The following is a 22311-nucleotide window of genomic DNA, read 5'->3' as shown; positions in this document are numbered from 1 at the left end:
TCAAACATCACCAACTATCAAATATTAGCATTAAATATAATCAGCTAACAAATAGAAGCATCAAATGTGCGATGATTAATATTTGTGCAGTCTCTGAATATTAGATATCAGAATTCACAACTTCTGGACCCTAAAGCCAGTTGTTCCCTCCTAGCGGTAAGAACAGAAGAACATACAGAACCTTCTGGATCAGGCCTATGGCCCATCTAGCCCATCATCCTTTCCCCCATTGTCTTCTTCTTTTTAATAAGATTCTATTAAAGCTTTTTTCCAGCTGATGCTTGCCTCAAGGAAAGAAGGACAAGTGGAAGATGCACCTTATTTAGGAATCAGACCATTGCTGCCACACACACCACTGTGGCTGGCCAGGGGTCAGCAACCTTTTTCAGCCGTGGGCCAGTCCACCGTCCCTCAGACCTTGCGGGGGGGCCGGACTGTATTTTTTTTTTGGGGGGGTGAACAAATTCCTATGCCCCACAAATAACCCAGAGATGCGTTTTAAATAAAAGGACACATTCTACTGATGTAAAAACATGCTGATTTCCGGACCATCCACGGGCCAGATTGAGAAGGCGATTGGGCTGCATCCGGCCCCCAGGCCTTAGGTTGCCTACCCCTGCTCTAGGACATAGTCTTCTGCATTTTAATGCCTCTCTAGGAATCCAGTGTCCTAGGCTTTGCTTGAGTGCCCACTAATCCACCAGAAATACTGTAAGCACTACAATAAGAAACCTCTGGTGTGCAAATTAAATTCACCTCCCGGAAGTTCTTTAATAGGGTTTTTCCGCGAAAGCTCCAAACACATGGGAGATTTTTAACAACAACAAAAAAGGAAGGGAAAAAAGGAACAGAAATGAGAAAGTAGGAGTTTCTCATGGAGCAAGAAAAATGAAACAGGCTAATGGGGACTGTCCACACCTGAAAATCCAGAGAAATGTGTTCAGGAATGGTATGAAAAAAGTTTTAGAAGGGAAACAGATTTCTTTCTGGATTTTCTGAGCAGTGGGTAACTCTGAATTTACCAAGAAAAAAATTGTTGGACCACAGCTGTATATTATTATTGTTGTTTATTCAGTTTATATACTGCCCTTAATCAAAAGATCTCAGGGCAGGGAAGAACACCCAGACACAGGAGATTTAATGGACCCACAAGGCACGGGTTCGTCCTTGTCATCAATCATGTATGACGTAATAATGCAAGTTAAATTCTTCTATAGTAGCTGACTTATCAGTTGATAATCTTGTGTCAAACCTGGTTTTTCTGCAGTTTATACAGGTCAGCATTTTTAAGCACCAGAAACTATTACATTTGAGCTACTCTTTTTTAAAGGTTGCTTTTGCTCCAATAGCTTTTTAGAAAACCCTCGTACAGAAATGTGGCAAGGAAAGCTAAATCTTCCAAACACTAGGGGGCGCTGCACCTTTAGGCATAGAAGCAAAAGTGGGTGTGGCATTTCCCCTCTTTTTCTCACTGTGAATGTGAAAGAAAGAAAGAAAGAAAGAAAGAAAGAAAGAAAGAAGCTACAGAGAAAATAGTCAGGAAAACTTGTCTTCCTGGGAAGCCACTCGCTCTCCCTTTGCTGTGCTTCAGGCATTTGTGTCCAGTGACGAGATATCTAAGGCGGGTTTCTCCTTTTCCATAATCGGTAGCACCAGCTCAGTTGCCTGGGAACATTCTTTGTAATTGAACAGTTCCCAGGAGAAAGTCTGAAAATAAAATAGAAGGGCTTTTTGGTTTTATTTACAACAGTGCCCAAAAAAAACTCATGCACAAAACAAAACAAAGCAAAACAAAAACCCTGAAACCCCCCCCACCACCTATTTAGGTTTGGTCTTTGGCTAGTGGCATCGAGGACTGTGCAGGCCATAAAGGCCAAGGGGAAAGGCATGAGGACCAGTGGAAAACCACTCAAACCCAGGCTTTCTAGGCACAGAACAAATGGAGGTATGGATGAGCCCAATGTCAGTAGCCCACAACCCCATAATGGCAATAAGTTAGCCATGCTTCTCACCTCAGCATTCAGTGGAATGTATGCAAGGGGACCCTAATCGTGGAAAGTGGTGCACCTGCAGGAGCTTCCATCATGATATGGAGTTCTGCACAGTCATGATTTCATTTCATTCTGCATGCATGGAGTGGGCCCTTTCTGGCAGTTTATAGAATTATGCATAACATAAAGAAGTGGTTGGGGAAGAGTTTTCCTCCCTGTCTCATAAACACTACAATTCATGGGCAGTCAATGAAGCAGAATGTTGGAAGGTTCAGGACAGATAAAAGAAAATACTTCTTCACCCAGGGCATAACAAGGCTTTTTTTAAGCCGGAAATCACTGGAAGGACATTTTTGTTTTGCTTTTCATGTTGATTCAGAAAGTGCAAATTAGGTAAGCCCACCTCTAAGTGTGAACGGAACTGAATTTCTTCCCCATCCCTCGTGTCAAGCAAGTGCCATCCCATGCTTCCCAGCACATTTCCCCAACACTTTCCTTATTGCAAAAAGGTTGCCAAACAGTGAAAATCTGGACAGGAAAGTTGTTGAGCTTTTATTGGCCAAAGTTGATGAGTTATTTGGCCAAAGTTGATGATTTTTTTGGCCAAAGTTGATGGATTTTTTGGCCAAAGTTGATGAGTTTTTTGGCCAAATTTGCAGAAAATAAAATAAATTGGAATAAAAGTTTTTGAGGGAAATTGCCAAAAACAACACTGCCGACATGGGTTGCCATATGTCTGCATTTTCCCGGACATTTTTTCTAATTTCTGTATAGGTCCAGGAAATTCCAGACATATGACACCCCTACAAAAAGTCCAAATTTAGGCCCCCTGATCAACTTTGAAATGCAATGCTGAGCAAGAGAGGCCTTTGGTTTGATCCAGCTGAACTTTTATTTGTCCTTATAGAAAAAGCAAAATATATTATAGCCTGCCTTCATTAATACTGTTGGGTTGCCTCTCTATAACTACAACAGCAATAGATTAGGTATACAAATATTATTTATTTGTGTAGTTACAAAAGACCAAGATGCATAAGACAAAATAAAATACATTACACAGTTAAAATAATTATTTAATAATTATTTAAACCAGGCAGAATTTAACTGATCATTCCCACAAACCTTTTCCCTTAAAACTGCCAGTCTACAGGTGAAGCTGACCACTTTGTCAGTTGTGCATTCCCTAAAAATTAATCAAGTAATATATCATGATATACAGGGAAACAAACCATGAACTCCTTGGAGAAAAAAGATTGAATATAAATGCAGCAAATAAATAATAATAAATAACATCATATCCCTCAGCTCAATTCACTCCCCAGCCTCAGTGCTTTGAGTGCAGATGCCTGCGGGGTGGGGATTGCAACCATTTTGACAAATGACCTTAGTGTTGTTTGTATAGTTAGCCATTGAGAGGGGTCTGTTGAGGCAGTTAGAAGAGGGGTGCTTGCTTCTTATAGGGAATGAAAAAGAAAGTTAACTGTCAGTGATGAAGGACTTGGCAACGACAGATTCATCCTCATCTATCCTGAAAACTGTGACCAAACATATTGCGTTTTGACCAAAACACAATATGGTTGGTAAATTACATACTCTGGAATATGCCAAAAGTCCGCTCACCTCTCTTGGTGTGGCGGCATTGCTGGACAGAAGAGGCTTCACTGGGGTATATTTAGAAGATAATTTTGTAAAGGGACATTTGTTATCTTAGGAGTCTTGACTATGATTACCTCCTGTGGAGTTTTATTTGTCATAACATGACCCTAGTGGTTTTGCTTGCTATTGCTCATGATATTGCCACAAAACATTAAGTGTGCAGCTCCACGCCGTGGACAAAATGTGCAGCTGTTCATGAGCTTCTTGGTGTGAGCTTATTAAGCCTCTATTAACTCCAATGCACTACCACCACACTGGATGGCAATGGATCATGAAGTGAGTTGTTCCAGCAAACTCCCGATATGTGTAGCTACACATATTTGGGACGTTCCAGCAAAACATAGTAAAATACCAGTGGACTCAAGAAGATGGTCTAAAGATTTGATACAGTGGTACCTCGGGTTAAGTACTTAGTTCGTTCCGGAGGTCTGTACTTAACCTGAAACTGTTCTTAACCTGAAGCACCACTTTAGCTAATGGGGGCTCCCGCTGCTGCTGCGCTGCCAGAGCACGATTTCTGTTCTCATCCTGAAGCAAAGTTCTTAACCTGAAGCACTATTTCTGGGTTAGCGGAGTCTGTAACCTGAAGCGTATGTAACCTGAAGCGTATGTAACCCGAGGAACCACTGTATTTGCCTCAGTGAATTTCTACACTCTGGCTCTTCTCTGCTTGACTAGGCTATTAAAGAGAGCATAGGTTCTTTGGGAAAGATTTATCAACTGATTTTATCTCTTTTATCTGTGTTTTTGTAACCGTTCATTAAGGTAGATCCTGGGCTCTAATAACTTGGATTTTCAGATCACTCAGAGTATGAGTCTTGTTGGGTCAATTATAGAGAGGAGAAACCAATTTTAAAAACACCGTTTTCTTGCCCACTTTCAGGCAGAGCCTCAGTTTATTAAGGCAAGGAGCACTTCACTTCAGAGGGTTTTTTAAAAGAAGAAGAAGAAATAATAATATTAATAAAATTTTAGTTATATCCCGCCCTCCCCAGCCGAAGCTGGGCTCAGAGCAGCTAACAACAGTGAAAATAACACAGTTTACATAAAATCACAATCAATTAATTGAAATACATTCTAAAATCAATTCAAGAAGAAGAAGAAGAAGAAGAAGAAGAAGAAGAAGAAGAAGAAGAAGAAGAAGAGAGTTCTCTCCTTATGTAACCTACACAATTGTTCACAGAGATTGGAGGCAGTGGACAAATTAAATTCTTCCCATTCTGAAGCCCAGTGGAAGCTCATCAGAACATGAACTATTGCTCTAAGAATAGATCCGTATACAGCATTTTCTAATTTTCAATCATGGCTCAGAAGGAGGCTTCAATCAAATTTAATATGTAGAAAGAAATGAGAGAGAGAGTGGGAGTGGGAGAGAGGGAGGAAGGAAGGGAGGGAGGGAGGGAGAGAGAGAGAGAGAGAGAGAGAGAGAGAGAGAGAGAGAGAGAGATTGTTCTCCCAGGCACTTGTCCAATACGCTAACCACTACACCACACTGTTGCTACTGGAAGTCATGCCAGATTCTAATCATAATCATCACCATCACCAACGTCTTTCTTTTCTACCCACCCTCTCAAAGGAGCCCTGGGAAGCTCTTCTGCAAGTATAGTTCAGACAGGTTTTGTGGCAGTGGAGGACTCAGAATATTTTCTATTCCATTTCGACCATCCCAGAATAGCCACTCTGCTTTCGCATCCAGTGACACCCATTTGAGACAAGCAAGAAAGCAGGCAGGATTGGATGGAACCTTCCACAGAAAACCCACTTTCTCCATAGCTGCCTTTTTTGAAGCTCCATTTTGGCTGGCTGCTAGACGCTGGTCCACATTCACTCATTCTCTGGTTGGAGGCCAAGAGTGCCGTCTGGAAGTTTGGGCGTCACCCTCAAGATGCCATTTGGCTGACAGATGTTCTGGCGGCCTCCCTCCTTGTTGTTATTTATTCCTTCCACTGATTCCTTTCTTAGGATGTTGCATGGCAGGCAGGAGTCGAGGAAAAGAGACTCATCCTGTCATGGAACTTTCTGCTAAAAGGGTGCTTTTCTGCTGCAAACATTTGGCTTTCTCGGTTATGGTTTTGCAGACCATGAATATTATCTTGAAAATGAAGGGGAAATGTTATATAATCAATAGGGACAAATGTAGGTTTCTACACTTTGGCAGGAATAACCAGCTGCACCAATGTAAGATGGGGGACACCTGGCTTTCCAGAGTATATGTGAAAATGATCTAGGGGTCTTAGTAGACCACACATGAGAACAGTGTAATGCAGCAGCAAAAAAAGCTAATGCTATTCTAGGCTGCATCAACACAATGAAAGTTGTTGTTCTACACATATGGAAATCCAAACAACAGTAATTCCTCTCCCCCTCACCCATCCACACCCACCCACCCCTAATCTGCCCCCTCCAGCAGGAATCAAGCTTCTTCAACCTTCTCCTAACCTATATTGCAGTGGGAAGAGGAAAACTCTTGTCACAGAGAAGTTTTCTCTGCTGACATTCTACTGTTTGGGTTTATTTTTAACAGCAGTTACATTATGCTCATATATTGTTGATAATTATTTTTTACAAGCAGGCCAAGGGAGGAGTTTCTATGTGGTTTGGAAGGTTTAAATCACTTGGGCCAAGAAAAACAAGCTTTGGAAAGGATTTTGATTCTGCATTTGAGGAATGCTGCTTACTATAGCTTCTGATCCAGGAAATATCAACATTCCGGCCAAATTCTGCCCTTACTTAGACTCAGTATGGCCGGTGCCACTGATTGGGATGGAGGCACCATTTTAGCTCATGTCCATTTTGTTCAAGTGGTACTAAGTGGGTTACATGCAGAAGGTCCTAGATTCAATCCCCAGCATCTCCAGGTAGGGCTGAAAATCTGTCTGTCTGTTTTTTATTCCTATCCTGCCCTTTCTCCTGAAGGAGTGCAGGGCTACAAACAGATACACAATTTAGCTAAAGACAAGTGCAGCTGAAAATATCAAAAAGCAATTACATTTGAAAAGGCTCTTTAAATTTTTTAATCATTATTATTATTCTTCCATGCAAGGATCTTGTGGTTGCCGAGAAACAGCATTTCTCAGCCACCAAATTCCTCCTGAAAATTAACAACATGCCCTCCAACATTTCTCCGATGAAAATAAGGACCTCACATTCCTTAATGATAATTTTACTGCCACTCTGGGCAGCTTTCAACATATATAAAAACATAATAAAACATTAAACATCTTTTTTTAAAAACTACCCTATACAGAATTGCCTTCAGACAGCTCGGGAGTCGAATAACTCCATACCCTCCAACATTTCTCGAGTGAAAATAGGGACGTCCTAAGGAAAAGCGGGACATTTCAGGACCAAATCAGAAACTGGGACTGCTTCTCTAAATCAGGGATGTCTCTTGAAAATAGGGACACTTGGAGGGTCTGCAATGGTGGGCACAGACACACGTTACTAGAAAAGGGCATTTCACACATGGGGAACCACCACTGAAAATATCCCCTGTCTGAAACCCCGAAGAGATGCTGTCAGTCAGTGTGTAGACAATGCTGAGCTAGCGGGGCTGGTATTTTGACTTGGTTGGTATAAGGTAGCCCAGAGAGAGAGAGAGAGAGAGGGAGACTGAGATGCTCATCTGCCATCATCAGCTGACCAGGAGGCCCGTCTGCACTCGAGGGGCCCTGAGAACACATCCCTCCTATCTTCCCAACCCTATTTCCTTTCTCTTTAAAAATATTTTATTTATACTTATCCAAAGATATACAAAAGTCATTACCCAATACAAAGTATCTCTTTATAATGCACCAGAAGAAATACTTAAAATATCTAATATAAAAAAGAACAGGAGCAAAAAAGAAGGAAATAGAAAAGAAGGAAGAGAAAGAAAAAAGAGAATGGAAAAAGTTATCTATCCTTTAGCTAAACATAGTATCCACTCATTAGGGGGGCCAACTTGAATAAAATATGGGGGGGGGGGAGGTAAGCCCCAGCCCACATAATTGATCGCATGACGTGGTGCACGCACACAATTTGAATGGCAATGCCCATCAAATTGCGGGGGGGGGGGGGGATGATCCTCAAATATTTTATTGGTGTGGGGACGAAGCCCCTACAGCCCCAGGAGTTTGCTCCTGTGCCACTAATTAACAACCATCTATTTTCTATAATCCAATATTTTTTCAATCTTCAAATCTATATATTTCAAGTTCATTTTCTCTGTCACACAAAAAGTCCATAAGAAGTTTCCAATCTTTAATAAATGTCAATAATGATTTTTCTCTAATTAAAGGCATTAATTTTGCCATCTCAGCCAAGTCCAATGATTTTATCAGTGATTCCTCCATAGCAGACAGGGCTGTATTTTTCCATCTTACATGGAAAAGATGCATTCAATCTTGCCACTGAAATAATATATTTGCACAATCTTCCATAGTTTTGTTTTCCGGTTATATATCCATTAACCCTTAAAAACAAACAAAGTTCTGTCTTCAATTGCATATTAGCCTTTAGAATCTGCTGTATCAACATATGTATTTGTAACCAATATTTTAAAGCCTTTTTTCATGTCCACCAAGCATGATAAAATGTCCCTTCATGTTCTTGGCACTTCCAGTAACCATTTGAAACACCTTTAAAGCATTGTTTAGACACACACAAATACACCAATTCACCCAGTGGTCAGATTCTTCGGCCTTTGGGACATATTCTCCCAATTGTTTTCCTGGCTGGGGGAGGAGGGGGGGGATTCCAACATAGGCATAGCAAGCAGGATGTTGAATTCCAGAGACTCAGGAAACCCAGTCCGATGATTCCTGGGAGTGAAGAAAGCGGGTTTGTCACCATGCTGCATACCTTTAAAGTAAGGACATTTCCTGAGCCCTTCTCCCCATGATATTGTGTACACTATCACTGTTTCCGTCACGCGACGCATAAAGGAAAAGGCCTAGGAAAGGGGGAAGGAAAGAGGGTCGTGGAATCCCTGTCACTACTGCTGCTGCTGCTCTGTTAAGGCCACATGTGCACACTTTGACCTACATCAGAGAACGAGAGCTTCTGCCTCCCCAGTGCTGAATTGGGTTTTTTTCTCCAAGTGTGAGCAAAGCCGCTCTTGCTGTCCCTGGCTCAGCACATGGATTTGTCACATACTTTGAAGTCGCTGAGTGCGCTGAGATCGTGACTCAGGAACGAGAATTTACAGGGGTTTTCAAATGCCACCCCCTCTGAGTCAAGGGATATGGGAGGTTCTTGCCAAAGCTCTGTTTGGACCAAAGCTGGGGAAAGATGTGCAACTTTCTTCTTCAGAGTAATTTTGTTTAACAACACTATAGATAGTTTACTTACTTACTAATTCATTCATTCATTGCATTTCTATGCCAGCTTTTCCACCAAGTTGCTCAAGGTGGCATACATAGTTCTTCCCCTCCTCAATTAATTCCTACAACGCCCATGTAAGGTAGGAGGAGACCGAGAAGCATTGAGTGGACCAGGGTCAGTCAATGAGCTTCATGGCTGAGTGTGGATTTGCATCCTGGTCTCTCCCAGGTTAGTCTGACACTTTAATTGCTACACCACAATTGGCTCTCTTCCCCCCAGTATATATTTAAACCAGGCTCCACTGACCTGGTGCCCTCCAGTTGTTTTCCGCTACGAGTCCGTACCTGCCAAGTGCCCCGGGGGGAAACGGGACGTCCTTTTTTTTTTACAAGAGGTCACTGTGGCACCTCTTTTGGGTGCTGTGATCTCACGTACCATGATCTTACCCTGAAAAATGCTCCCCCCCCCAGGACAATATTGCAATGCGGATCACGTGACTTGCCTGGGAGCATGATCTGGAAGATGCGTGTCCCAGCTTTGATCTGAAAAAGTTGAACTGTATGCATGTACCGTTAGCTCCAACCAGCACAGCTGTATGCTGATGGGAGTTGTGGTCTGGTTTAAACAATACATGGATTGCTTCCTCCTTACTGAACCCACCTGCCCTTTCTTCAGGTGTGTATCTTAGCCCCTCCTCCTCCTCTGGGTGTGCAAGAAACTGTGGCTTCCACGACCTCAGTATCATTTCTGCAAGCATCCTCTCCAATGCATGCTTATTACAGGGTTGGTCTTTTAAAGATAAAAAGCTCAGTGCCTTCAGACATTACGATAAATGTATTTCATAGGACAAAACAAAACAGAAACCATGCGCTTTTGTCCCATTGACTATCATGCTGACAAGTGGAGGCTGATGCCATCATAACAACATTTCCCTTTCACTCCTCTAATTGAAACCAACTCTTCCTTTCTGCAGCGGGAAAAAAGCATGTGCTCAGAAGATGTTCTTTGGCATGTCAAATGTTAACCAGCAACACATGGGCAGAAAGAAAGAGGATGCTGCCCTTTAAAAAAACCTATCTGACAGCTTGATGTAGGCAGAGGAAAGTCTGCTGCAGGCAGTGTAACTGTAATACTGTATATGGGTTGGGGTATGGGAAGTCTGATGCCTTGTCCTGCAAGAATGGGCTCATCTACACAGGTCCAAGAGGTTTTTCTTTTGTCGCACTGCTTTTCCCGGGAAAACCCACAGAATTGGAACAAATGTCAATTAAATAACTACTCAGATCCATGCCTCCACATCACAGACCTGTGTCTAGAACTGGCAGCACAACAAAAGTATGGATCAGCCCTATGTCTAAAGCCAAATGTACTGTTGCTGTTTTTTTTTCTTCTGCATAATTTTTATTGTTTTTTAAATCATAACAAACAAACAAAAAATACAGCAATTTACACCTTGTTGTCACAGATTTCTTTCTATAAGACTTCCTTCAGCTTCCCCTCAAATCATCCATACCCTAATTTAACAAATTCACACAAATCTTGGCTTATATTGACATTATTTTCTCTTTCCTTCTTTTTCTCTTTAGACAATATTCCAACCTTTTCACAGAGCTTTTTTAAACCCAACTAGCGTTATCTGACCTTCACTTATATTTTCCAGATATTCCACGAATTTCCCCCAATCCTCAATGAACCTTTGGTCTTTTAAATATCTAATTTTCCCCGTCAATCTATCCATCTCCGCGTATTCTAGTAGTTTTGCTCTCCATTCCTCAAGCGTTGGTATGTTCTGTTGTTTCCAGTTTTGAGCCAATAGGACCCTTGCGGCCGTTGTTGCATATTGAAAGAATTTACTGTCATTGTTCTTTATATCACTTCCTGCTAGGCCTAACAGAAAAGCCTCCGGCTTTTTCCCAAAGTTGTATCTTAATATACTCTTCATTTCATTATATACACTTTCCCATGCCTCCACATCACAGACCTGTGTCTAGAACTGGCAGCACAACAAAAGTATGGATCAGCCCTATGTCTAAAGCCAAATGTACTGTTGCTGTTTTTTAATTACACATATATACTAACTTCCTTCAAGAAGTTGAAGGCAGCATAGATGGTTCACCCTCTTGCCCTTTTTATCCTCATAGCAACCCTGAGGATTTGAACCTGGGGCAGTATTCACAATATCACCTACTGTGCACTCATTCGTTCTCCAGCGCTAGGATTTTAACCTGTGCTCACATAGCACTATCCAAATCCTATCCAGTACTTCGTTGTAAGATACTACTGTCTGACGCATTGTTTCTCAAAGCAGCAGCACACAAAGCCATTCCTAAGCTAAGATGTGAAACACCTTTGCATGCCTCCTGCCCAGTGAGTATACAAACAGAATAAAATTGAAGCCATGCTGATGTGAGCAGCTGGGAGTGGGGGTGGGGGGGAGAGCTGTGAAACTGCAAAAAAGAATACCACAAATTCATTGCACTGTACTGTGAACAAACACCGGGGATCTCTCTAGCCATAATTCAACACACCAACCAGCACTGATGATGTGTACCAGGAGATGTGCTCATTTGCACACAGGCTCAAATGTAACAAGGGCGCCAGAGCCACCACTCTTAAAGATAGTCACAGATGTAAAATCCTATATTGCTTAAGCCCAGGCTCTCTGAAATATCGCATTCCCTCAAACGAACCTGCCCAGACACTGAGGAGGCTATTCTTTCGGTCCCGCCACCCTCACGCATGCTGGGGATGCAGGACGGGGCCTTCTTGGTGGTGGCTGCTCCCAGACTCTGGAGCTCCCTCCCTAAAGAAGCCAGACCGGTTCCCTCCATGCTGTCCTTCCACCAGCAGGTGAAGACTTTCCAAACAAGCCTTTGGAAACTGACTGATTCTAATGAAAGAGCTCGTTTTCCGTTTGTTTTTGTTTTTTTAAAGTTATTGTCTGTGTTTTTAATGGATTTTTAAAAATACTATTTTAATTCTATTAGCGTTTAATAGCATTTAATGACGGTTGTCTCAATGTTTCCTGGCTTGTTCTGTTTTATCTGTGTAAGCCACAGAACTGGGAAACTGTCAGGATATAAATATAAAACCAAAGTTAGGTAAGGTTTCATAAAAGTGTGACCCAAACTGAATTTTTCTGCTATCCCTATTGGCCATGTGCTGTTCAAGACATGGGGAGAGGAGGGGTGTTGTCAGCAGAGCAAGGCATTATTCAACAGGAGATTGTTGGAACTGGCTGAGAGTCAAAGGGAACCAAGCGCTTCAGGCATTCCTCTGCCTCAGGCTCTGTTCCTCCATGCAGCTCCTGCAGCTACCATGCAAAGGCTTCAACAGGTGCCTTCTGTGCCAACTTTTAAACGGCTGCTGAAGATTTTTCTATTTTGTCTGGCCTATGCAGGCAATTATGAATGCGTTTTTCCATAACTGATGCCTGGTTTTAACCTTTTAAATATGGTTTTACTGTATGGTTTTATGCATTTTAAATGAAACAGAGCTTCAAAATAAACAAACAGATGAAATGAAAGCTGAGCATTTTGGTATAGATTGTTGCAGCAAATAAGAGGGTGTTTCGGATGGTTCTGGCGGCTGCATGGACAATAACTGGAAATGGCCCGGCGTGTTCAGCAGAGAGAGAGAAGCGAGGGAGGAGTGTGTGGTGAGAGGAGGGGGTGGGGGATGCCTGCGTGGATTTCAGCCCATGTAGCGAAGAGAAAATAATAATTTGAGAGCAAAAGAAATGATGGTGTTTGTGAAAGGAAAGGCAGCAACTCAAAACAAGATGTTGTGGGTGGGTGAGAATTCTCCCGGCTTTATGTGTGTAGAAAGTGCATGTTGTGTGGTTGCACTTACGTACCAGAAAGATGAGTTTTCAATGGCTTTTCAACGGTTTGTTAATCCTTTTCTTTGTTGGTTTGTTGTCCATTCCACTGTCAAACAGTCTTCCTGATTCCTGAAGATCCTCCTGATTTTTAGTCAGAATCTCCTTTCCTATCACTTGAATCCAATTAAATTTCAGAAAGCTGAAAGGCTGTTTAGTGGAAGCACCTGGAGAAAAATAAAGATATCCACTTGGTGGCAGGCAGCTGCAGTGAAGTGAGCAAGGAGGAGGGGCCAGTTTGTGCTGGTTTGATTCCACTACCCCCCCCTTCCCTCTCTTGGCGCAGCTCCACGCTTTCACAATTTGCTAGGCTGATTTTGACTCGCTTTTGTTTTACTACATTTATATCCTGCCCTTATTCCAAGGAGGTTCAGGCAGCAAACATGGTTCCCCCCACACACACACACACTTCATTTTTTTCCTGACAACAACCCTGTGAGGTAGGCTGGCTGAGAACAGCTGACACAACGTTACCTCAAAGAGATTCATGGCTGAGGGAACCTACATCTTCCTGGACCTACTCCCGCTACACCATACTGCCTGGCCAAGCCTAAGGTTGCCAAGAGGTAAAAATACATTTTCATTTAACATTTACATTCCAGCAGCGGGAGAACTGCGAAGCAGGGCTCCCTCCATCAGCTCTACTGTGGCAGGCCAACCCCATCAGGCTTCCTCTCTCCTCAAATGGCACTTGGGGGAAAGCCATTCCCTCAGGCTGCCTGGGGGCTTATCCACACTTCCCCTTGTCTCTCTTCTTTCCCAGGGAAAACCCACTTTTTAGCTCTAAATCGGAGCAAACCTCAGTCTCTGGAAAAGCCAATTGCTGTTTGCTCTGAGTGCTAAAAAGTGGTTTTCCCTGGCAGAAAGCAGCAGAACAAGAGGAACTGTGGATGAGACCTCAGCGGGAGAGGTGAGAAGCAGGAAGCTACCTCCATCACCTTTGCCAAAGGCCCTGCTCCACCAGGCACCTCCTCCTGCTGGTCATTCTAAGAACAACTGTTTAGAAATCTACCTGGGTTTTTGTTTTTCCTCTTCCCTCTCTGTGTCTTTGCCCTTGTGTGTCATTTTTAAAAAATATGGTAAGCTTCCGGGAACATATTTGTCTTGTTTTGATTGTTTGTGAACCACTCTGGGAGCTTTTTTGGCTGAAGAACCGGGTACAAACTCAACAAACAAACAAACAAACAACACTTCTTTCATGTAGACCTTTTGCCATTTTTGAAAGGGTGGGTGACACCCTCCCAAATTTTGACCCCAGAAAATGTCCAGATATTGTTGATACCACCCATAATTTAAAAAATAAATAAATCTCTGACTGCTGTCAAAAGAAGGAAACAAATAGGAAATGCATGACTGTGTGACACTACCAGGATCCACAAAGGTGGCTATTACACCCAATCACAGCACAGGGGCCACAATGAATCAGGGATACTAAGAGCATATTAACAGTTCCTTTGCCTTCTGTACTGTTTGTAAATACTTCAGAGGACAGTCACTGATCCAAAAGGAAGGGCCCTTCAGTCACAAATTAGCCTGCCAGGAAACCTTGGCCACCAACTCAGTTTGCGTGTTTTGCTTTGCCTGGATCAGTCACTGCAAAACTGTTCCTGCCTCCTCTTTTAGGAAAAACTGACTTCTTCCAAGCGGACATCAAATCTGGTAGCATCCCCAGGGGAGAGTCAATTTAGCACAAAAGGTGAATGGCAGGCATACTATTTTCAGCTCTTTCCGTTCCACATAACTCTGCTTTGAGAGAGGAAGGTAAACCACATTTTCTGGGGACCGGACCATAGGCTGGGCTTTCTACGTGGGGTCATCTTTGTCTGGTTATCCACATCTTGGTCTCAGGTCCAGACACTGGCCATTTGTTTGCTCAACTCACAGGACTAGTGGCTGGCCAAACAGCAGAGGGAATTTCAGAGGTGAAAGGATAGAAGTTTACAAAATTATGCACGGCATGAAGAAAGTCAACAGAGGAAAATTTGCCTCCCTCTCTCATAACATTAGAACTTGTGGGCCTCCATTAAGGTTTAAAGTTGGCAGATTCAGGACAGATTAAAAAAAAAAAAAAACCACCCCTCTTCATGCAGCATGGAGTTACTCTAGTTGTGGTTGTTGTTTTTATTTATCCACCCTTCACCCTAAGGTTTCAGGGTAGGTTACAACATTAAAACACAATATTAAGAACAGTTTTACAACAACTCCCCACCACAAAAGTAAGGTGGATCCTAAGAATATACACCTCAAATATCAAGAGGCAGACTGAAAAGGCGAGTTAAGACTGTGGAACTTGGTTCCACAGGAGACAATGATGGCCACCAAATTACCGGTAGATGGTTATTTTTTAAAAAAAGATTCCATGCCAGGGGTCATTGGAAAAGGAACTGCAAATCGAACTACTAATATCATAATGCTATTATACAAATCAATGCTGTGAAGGCATTTGAAAACTGTGTATGGTCCTAGTTGCCTTGCGTCAAAAAGGCTGTTGTAGAGATGGAAGAGGTTTAGAAAAGAGCTACCAAAATTATCAAGGAGTGGAGCTCTTGCCCTGTGATGAAAAGTTGCAGCCTTTGGGACTTTTTAGAGAAAAGGCAAGTAAGAGGCAACATTATGGAAGTTTTTACAATTATGCAGGGCATGGAGAAAGTGGATAGAGAAATGGTGCTGGTCTCCCCCCCCCCCCCCCTATTTCAGAACACTGGAACTTTTGGACATCCAATGAAGCTGAATGTTGGGAGATTCAGAACAGATAAAATAATAGTCCGTCCTCAGAAGGGCACTTCACTGAGTTCCCCAGATGGGGAACGAAGCATAAAGAAGCTAAATCAAAACCAATCAAAAAGACGGTGGAATCTTTCATTTATAAAGTCTCGCTGTTGTCAAAATGTCAGGGCAGCCACATCTCTATTACTTGAGTCAAAAATAGAAAAGAAAAGAAGCTAAGAGAGCGGGAGATGGGGCTGGTATGCACCGCTTGCAGGGAGGGAAATGTTCATTTGAAGAAAACAGTCTTACATGGGAGCGGGGAGGGCCCCCCCCCCCCGCGCTCCCTATTGCTTTGGAAACCATGTTCCGTACATTGAAGGGTGCCTTGCGGTGATGGCTTAAATAGGTTCTGAAATCAATAAGATATAAGTGTCTTAAGGATGGAAGGTCACCGCGGCCTGGCTTTGCTGCCTAGAGGCCATACAATGGCAGCAGAAGATGTTTAGCAGTAAACCATGAAATATTTGATCACATTGCAAAGTTCTCATTTGCAAACAAGAGAATGGCTATGACTCAGGGATGTACGCAGAATTGAGCCTGGATCCCAAGAACTCTTGTATTATTTGCTCTATTACCTTCCAAGGGCATCTTACCCTGCCTTGCTCCTTCTATACATGTAGAAAATATAGCATTAAGAAGCATTGTTGTATTAATCATAGCAAGAGCCAAACAAATTCTTTGAAGAATATTGGCCTCCGTCTATTGAATTTGATTTGCGTCAACAGCGAAGAATCGTCCTTCCAGATGTTCCTCGTCTGTTAAGGACTAGTATAATGCTTAAACACTTCTGACCTTTAATGTAAAAATCTACAAATTAGATTTGGAATTTAATGTTCCAGGTTGCTGTGTCTCCATATCATTGTGTCCTCTGGTTTGTTTATTAGTTTGGTGCATCAACAAGTAGTTTTGATACTAAGTTCACAGTAAAGTTTTGTTTTGTATGTTGTGTTTGTTATTATGTATTTCTTATTTGAGAAATTTCAATACAAATTTATTAAAAAGCAATAATATTGTTGAGAGTGTGATTTCTTAATGTTAATATATGATATAGAAGTGATTATGGAAATGCGATAGATATGTTAATGTCATAGGGATGTCAGAAAGAGGAAGTCAGTGCTCCTTTTGAGCAAATAATATAAGTTGTGAATATGTGTATTGAACTGAAATGAAATATGAAAAACTCAATAAAAATTATGATAAAAAAGCAGTAATATTGTTGTAGGTTTGGGAAGAGGGTCAGTCTAGACAATGCCCATGGGGCCCCTTCCAACCCTGTGATTCTGTACCTATGAGGGTAGACAGTATAACAGGAAACCTGTTGAACCAGCCAGATCACTGCGTTCGTTAAGGTACTGGCCTGGGCTGGCCAATTACGTACTGCCAATGTCTACCTGTCCAAAGAGAAACAAATGGGTGGGCCTTTACCTACATCACCTGGTTGGAACTACATCAACCTAGGATGGAGAACAATAAGCTAAGGAGTGTGTGAGAGAATTTGGGGCTACTGCTGGAAACTGGAAATACAGAGGCTCCTCTTGCTCTGGGCTGGACCCAAAGCTGTGGCTTGGGGCTTCCATGGAAACCAAATGGGGAAGAAAGATCTGTTTGAGTGTTAATGATGTGAGCCCTTCCTTCTATGCTCAGGTTTTATATGTATGTAAATAAAACCACAAATACTAATGACCTCACGATCTCCATTCACTTTCACTCCAAGGAAATGGAACCATAGGTCATAGCACAGCACCCCTGGAGTCTCTTAGCACTGAAAAGGGGGTGGGAGGGCATGCAGCAATATTAATGCAATCCTGCAGCAAAGGCATATTAAAACATTGTCCTCTCATTCCACATCAAAATGTTGCTGGAAACAGTTTATTTCTAGGTCCATCAGAACGTAATATATTTTCTAGTTCAATTCGTGCAGCCAGTACTTTAGAAACAAAACAAACCCTGCAACACTACGAAAACCACCTCTAGTCCAAACTTGTTTACAGATCACAGTGTTGAGTCCTGGTTCAGACTGGTTGCAGCGTGGTTGCCAGGGAAGAGAGTGGATCAAAGGATTTACAGAGGCTGGCTATGGCTGATCTGAGAGATATTTTATATCACCTGTGCTCTCATTCTTCCAATAATAACACTTGCTTACATCAGGTAAGCCTCTCTGTTTGTAGTGAAACATGCAATGCATGAACTGTTTAAATTTTTTAATTGTTGTAACCTGCCCTAGGACCTGATGCAGCAGCAAAGAAAGCTAATGCTATTCTAGGCTTCATCAATAGAAGTATAATGTCCCAATCAACGGAAGTCATATTGCTGCTCTCTTTTGCCTTGGTCTGGGCTCCCTCATTTAAGGAGGATATTGACAAGCTGGAATGTGTGCATAGGAGAGCAGTCAAGATTATCAAGGGTCTGGAAAGCAAGCTTTATGAGGAGTTGTTGTTGAGGGAGTTGGGTATGTTTAGTATGGATAAGAAGAAACTGAGAGGAGAATTGATAGCCATCTTCAAATATCTGGACTATCTCATAGAAGATGGAGCAAGCTTGTTTTCTCTGGCTCCAGAAGGAAGGACCTGAACAAATGGCTTCAAGTTACAAGAAGATTCTAAGCACCAGGTAAGAGCCGTTTGACTCTGGGACAGACTCCCTTGGAAGGTGGTTGGGGTCTCCTTCATTGGAGGTTTATAAGCAGAGGTTGGATGGCCATCTGTTATGGATACTTTAGTTGACACTGCAGCACTGCAGGAGGTTGAACTACATGATCCTCGTCCCTTCCAACTCTACAATTCTACGATTCTAGTAGTAGTAGTAGTACTTCGCCTGTCTGACTGGGTTGCCCCAGGATGGGTAATATTAATAATACTGTAGCCTCAAGGCTGCATAAATACTTGCACATTCATATTTTGCTGCAGGCTGCACACAGCAACATGGGTTTTGTAGTCTTAATGCTTCAAAAGTATCTGGAAAATATGCTTAATTATTTTATACTGGAAAGGAAAATGTTAGAAAATCTAACAATATTTTTACTGCCTACACAACACATTATCTTGGGTGCTTGTTTTGCACCCTGTTCCAAAATGTGCCAAGGGCAAACAGCCGCATTACATCACTTTAGTTCCACTGGTGCTGTCAGATGCTGAGAAGTTCATATATTGTGTATCTCGGCTAAGTTCTTGAGAATTTTATGATGCCCACACCCACAATTACTTAGCAGCTTCAGGCTATAAGCCCAAGGAAGCACATCCTGTCTACACCCACAATGAGATGAATGTAACATCTGGATGACATTACCAGGGTTTTCTATCATCTAAAATATCCGTGGGTCTTTGCCATGTTTTCCTCCCCCCCTAGCATGATATATTATTCAATAGTACACAACCTCAAACTTACTCTCCATGGTTTATCACCAGAATAACTATCATCCTCAGATTCCATGCTCACAATCATTAATATGATGCAGCCATAAAAAAGAGGGGGGGGGGTTAGAATGGTAACTAGTCCCCCTTCCATTGCCTCTCCTCTCTTTTACCCTCCCCTCTTTTAGATCTGTTCAACAATATGTGTAATACATTGCAGGACAAGGAGTCTTTGAGAGCTTTCCCCCAGAACACACACACACAAATATATGTCATCTTGACTGTTTCATCCTCTCCCTAACCACCACCTGCTACCCATTTGTCCCAGCATCTCTTCACCCAACCACAGTCTTTGAAAATGCTTGTTGTTATTTAGTCGTGTCCGACTCTTCGTGACTCCATGGGCCAGTCTTTGAAAATGCTTGTTATTTAGTCGTGTCCGACTCTTCGTGACTCCATGGACCAGAGCACTTATTATTAAATGCTTAATAATAGTAATAATAATAACCCGTTGGGTTCCTTCTTAAATGGTTCTTACCACTTGTGTAGTCAAGCTGAGGTCTTGCATACATGGCACAAGCCTCATGGATGACAGGATCAACAAAAATTCCACTTCTGTTGATGACGACTTTGATGGTTTAATTTGGATGAGCAGAATATGCCCTTTTGCACAGCTGCCGTGCACTGGGCTGACAGCCTCATCAGGCCGTCCATTATGACAGTTGCCACAGGAGGACAGAGTTGCTCTTGTACTCAGCCTCTGCTTGCCTGTTTCCCACATGCATCTTGTTGGCCACAGTGAGAACAGGATGCAGGACTAGATGTGCCATTGTTGGCCTGTTTCATCAGACTCTTCAGATGTTCTTAACATAGGGCTACCAGACATCCCCGGTTCCCAGGGACAGTCCCTGGATTCACCAATCTGTCCCCGGAATGTCCCCGGTTTTTAATTAATGTCCCCAGATTTATGCCTGGGGACTTCTGGCGAGGCAACATGGTGGACGCCATGGCAGCGAGCAGCACTGGAGGTCCTGGACACCTCAAAGTTCCAGCAAGCCAATCCGCTGGTGGGGGGGAGGGGGCTATTTAAACCAAGGCGCGAGCCAGAGAGCTTCTTCTGGCTCACTTCCTTGATCAATGCTCGCCCTGAACTCGCGCAGAGCTGCCCACAGCAGAAGAGCCCACGGCGCTCTTCTGCTGAGGGCTCCGTGTGCCCGAGTGGGGGGGGGGTGAGCGAGGCGCTGAGGCAGTGAAGAAGAGGAGGGGAAGCATAGAAAAGAGCTGTGCCACGTTGCGAGACAGAGAGACAGAAATTAAAATTATGTCTGATTCAATTCCTCTGACCTGCTCATCAAACAATGCACCAGAAATGGAGTCAACAAGGGAAGCAAGGTGAGAAGACTATGAAAGATGGAATGGCCCATGGCCCTGGGGGAGTTGAAACTCAGGGCTCATTCACATTCCTATTTGCCATGCTGCTTTCCCCCAGGAAACCCTCTCTTTGGTGCTAAATTGGAACAAATGGCAATCACCAATTTAGCACCAAAGCCAAGGTTTCCTGGGGGAAATTGGTGGGGCAAAGGAAATACCTAGAAAGCATGGGACAAGCAGGGAACAGCTCAGAGTTGTACTTCCTAGGCACTTCCTAGTGGAAGTGTGGACAAGCCCTCGGTGGCAAGGCAGCATAACCATGGAAAGGTTTAAGCAGGACTTCACCATGCAAGGTACAAGAATGGATGAAAAAGAAGACCCTCAAAAGATAGCATGTAATTTTGCCCATAGCTGAGCATACAACAGTAGGCATAGGCTGGGCCATAGCTAGGGGGTGGTGAGGTGGGCCACCGCCAGGGGCGCAGGCAAGGGGGGGTACAAAATCGGCTTAAAATATGTCCATAAATATGTCTATAAAGAAAAATATTGATTATTGCCTCATAAGAAAAGGTTTTAAATAGAGGGTAAATTGAACAGGTGGCGGGGGGGGGGGGGGTTGGAGGAGAGGCAGAAAGAATCGCTTAATTTGTCTGTGGCTAGGGGGCGCAATCTGGACGGTTCTGCCAGGGGCGCAAGATCACCTAGCTACGGCTCTGGGCATAGGCAGTCAAAGAAACAGGAGGCAGGACAAAGTGAGGCAGAAAATAAAGGGAAGGCGGCTTGTACTCAGTTCATTAATAAAGCTGTTTCGAGTTCCGCTCCTCTGACCTGCTCATCATTACAAGGACTAAGAGGGTATGACTGTTGAAGAGATGCCCAAATTTCAAAATCAGTTATGGGGAATCTATGGATGCTCTGGGAAGATGGGCCTAAAGGCATTTCCCAGATGCCCCTAATTTCCTTACTGCAGGATTTATTTCATCAAATTTATGCAGTGCTTGATTGAAAAAAACAACAACTGTGGATAAGCCCATGTGTACATTAAAACCAAGGACTTACCCACACTTCCTCTTGTTCAACTGCTTCACGACTGGAAAAACCGCTCTTTAGTGCTCAATTAGAGCAAATGGCAATTTAGGTTTTCTTTCCCTGGATTGCCATTTTTTTTTTAATCTATCACTAAAGAATGGATTTTCTATTGGAAAGGAGTGGGGCAGGGGAAAACCACTCAGACCTATGCTTTCTAGATGTGTAACAAGTGGAAGAGTTTGTGAGCCCCAATGGGGGGGGGATACATTTAAAACATCCTGCCCACTTCTTTTAAAAATCCACAAAGAGTTAAAGGCCAATGGCTGGTTATAGAGGAATTGGGGGGGGGGGGCAAGTACCTAAATATATTTTTGCTCTATAAGACTCACTTTTTCCCTCCTAAAAAGTAAGGGGAAATGTGTGTGCGTCTTATGGAGCGAATGCAGGCTGCGCAGCTATCCCAGAAGCCAAAACAGCAAGAGGGATTGCTGCGCACACACACACACATTTCCTGTGTGGGATTGCTGTTTTCACTGCGCAGCAATCCCTCTTGCTGTTCTGGCTTCTGAGATTTAGAATTTTTTTTTCTTGATTTCCTCCTCCAAAAACTAGGTGCATCTTATGGTCTGGTGCGTCTTATAGAGCGAAAAATACGGTAGTTACCTGCCACCCCAACTCTACAAGTGGTGTGAGATTGCAGCTCTGAATTATACCACGTATATACTCTGGTTGATCCAATAGAGTATTCATTATCTCAACAGTCTTATAAGTTTCTTTCTTTCCCTCATCGCCCTTCCATTACAACCTCTTTCCTCTGAATAATAAATAATTGGATTTCTATTTGGTTCCCTGACTTTTTTTCTTTTTCTCTCTTCAGATTTTATCTATGTTGAAATTATGTACATAACATGTACGTCACTGGACTTTTGTTTCCTTCTGTATGCATTATAAAAGAAATATA

At 42.8% G+C, this 22311-nt stretch overlaps 1 long non-coding RNA gene across 3 annotated transcripts in view; it reads right to left on the bottom strand.

Moving 5' to 3' along the window:
- The window catches only part of LOC307208057, a 43869-nt gene that overhangs the window by 20998 nt on the left and 560 nt on the right, over positions 1 to 22311 (bottom strand). For 2 of the 3 annotated variants that reach the window (XR_013834951.1, XR_013834952.1), the window contains exon 2: positions 12808 to 12998. This is a non-coding gene — a long non-coding RNA (uncharacterized lncRNA). Of the gene's footprint in view, positions 1 to 7948; positions 8101 to 12807; positions 12999 to 22311 lie in introns of those variants that run through there. The other variant, XR_013834953.1, reaches the window with a different exon arrangement.

This window comes from Podarcis cretensis (genome assembly GCF_951804945.1).
Source record: "Podarcis cretensis genome assembly, chromosome: Z".
NCBI lineage: Eukaryota > Metazoa > Chordata > Lepidosauria > Squamata > Lacertidae > Podarcis > Podarcis cretensis.
Note: the sequence above shows the minus strand (reverse complement) of the source record. Positions and strands in the feature narration are given on the sequence as shown.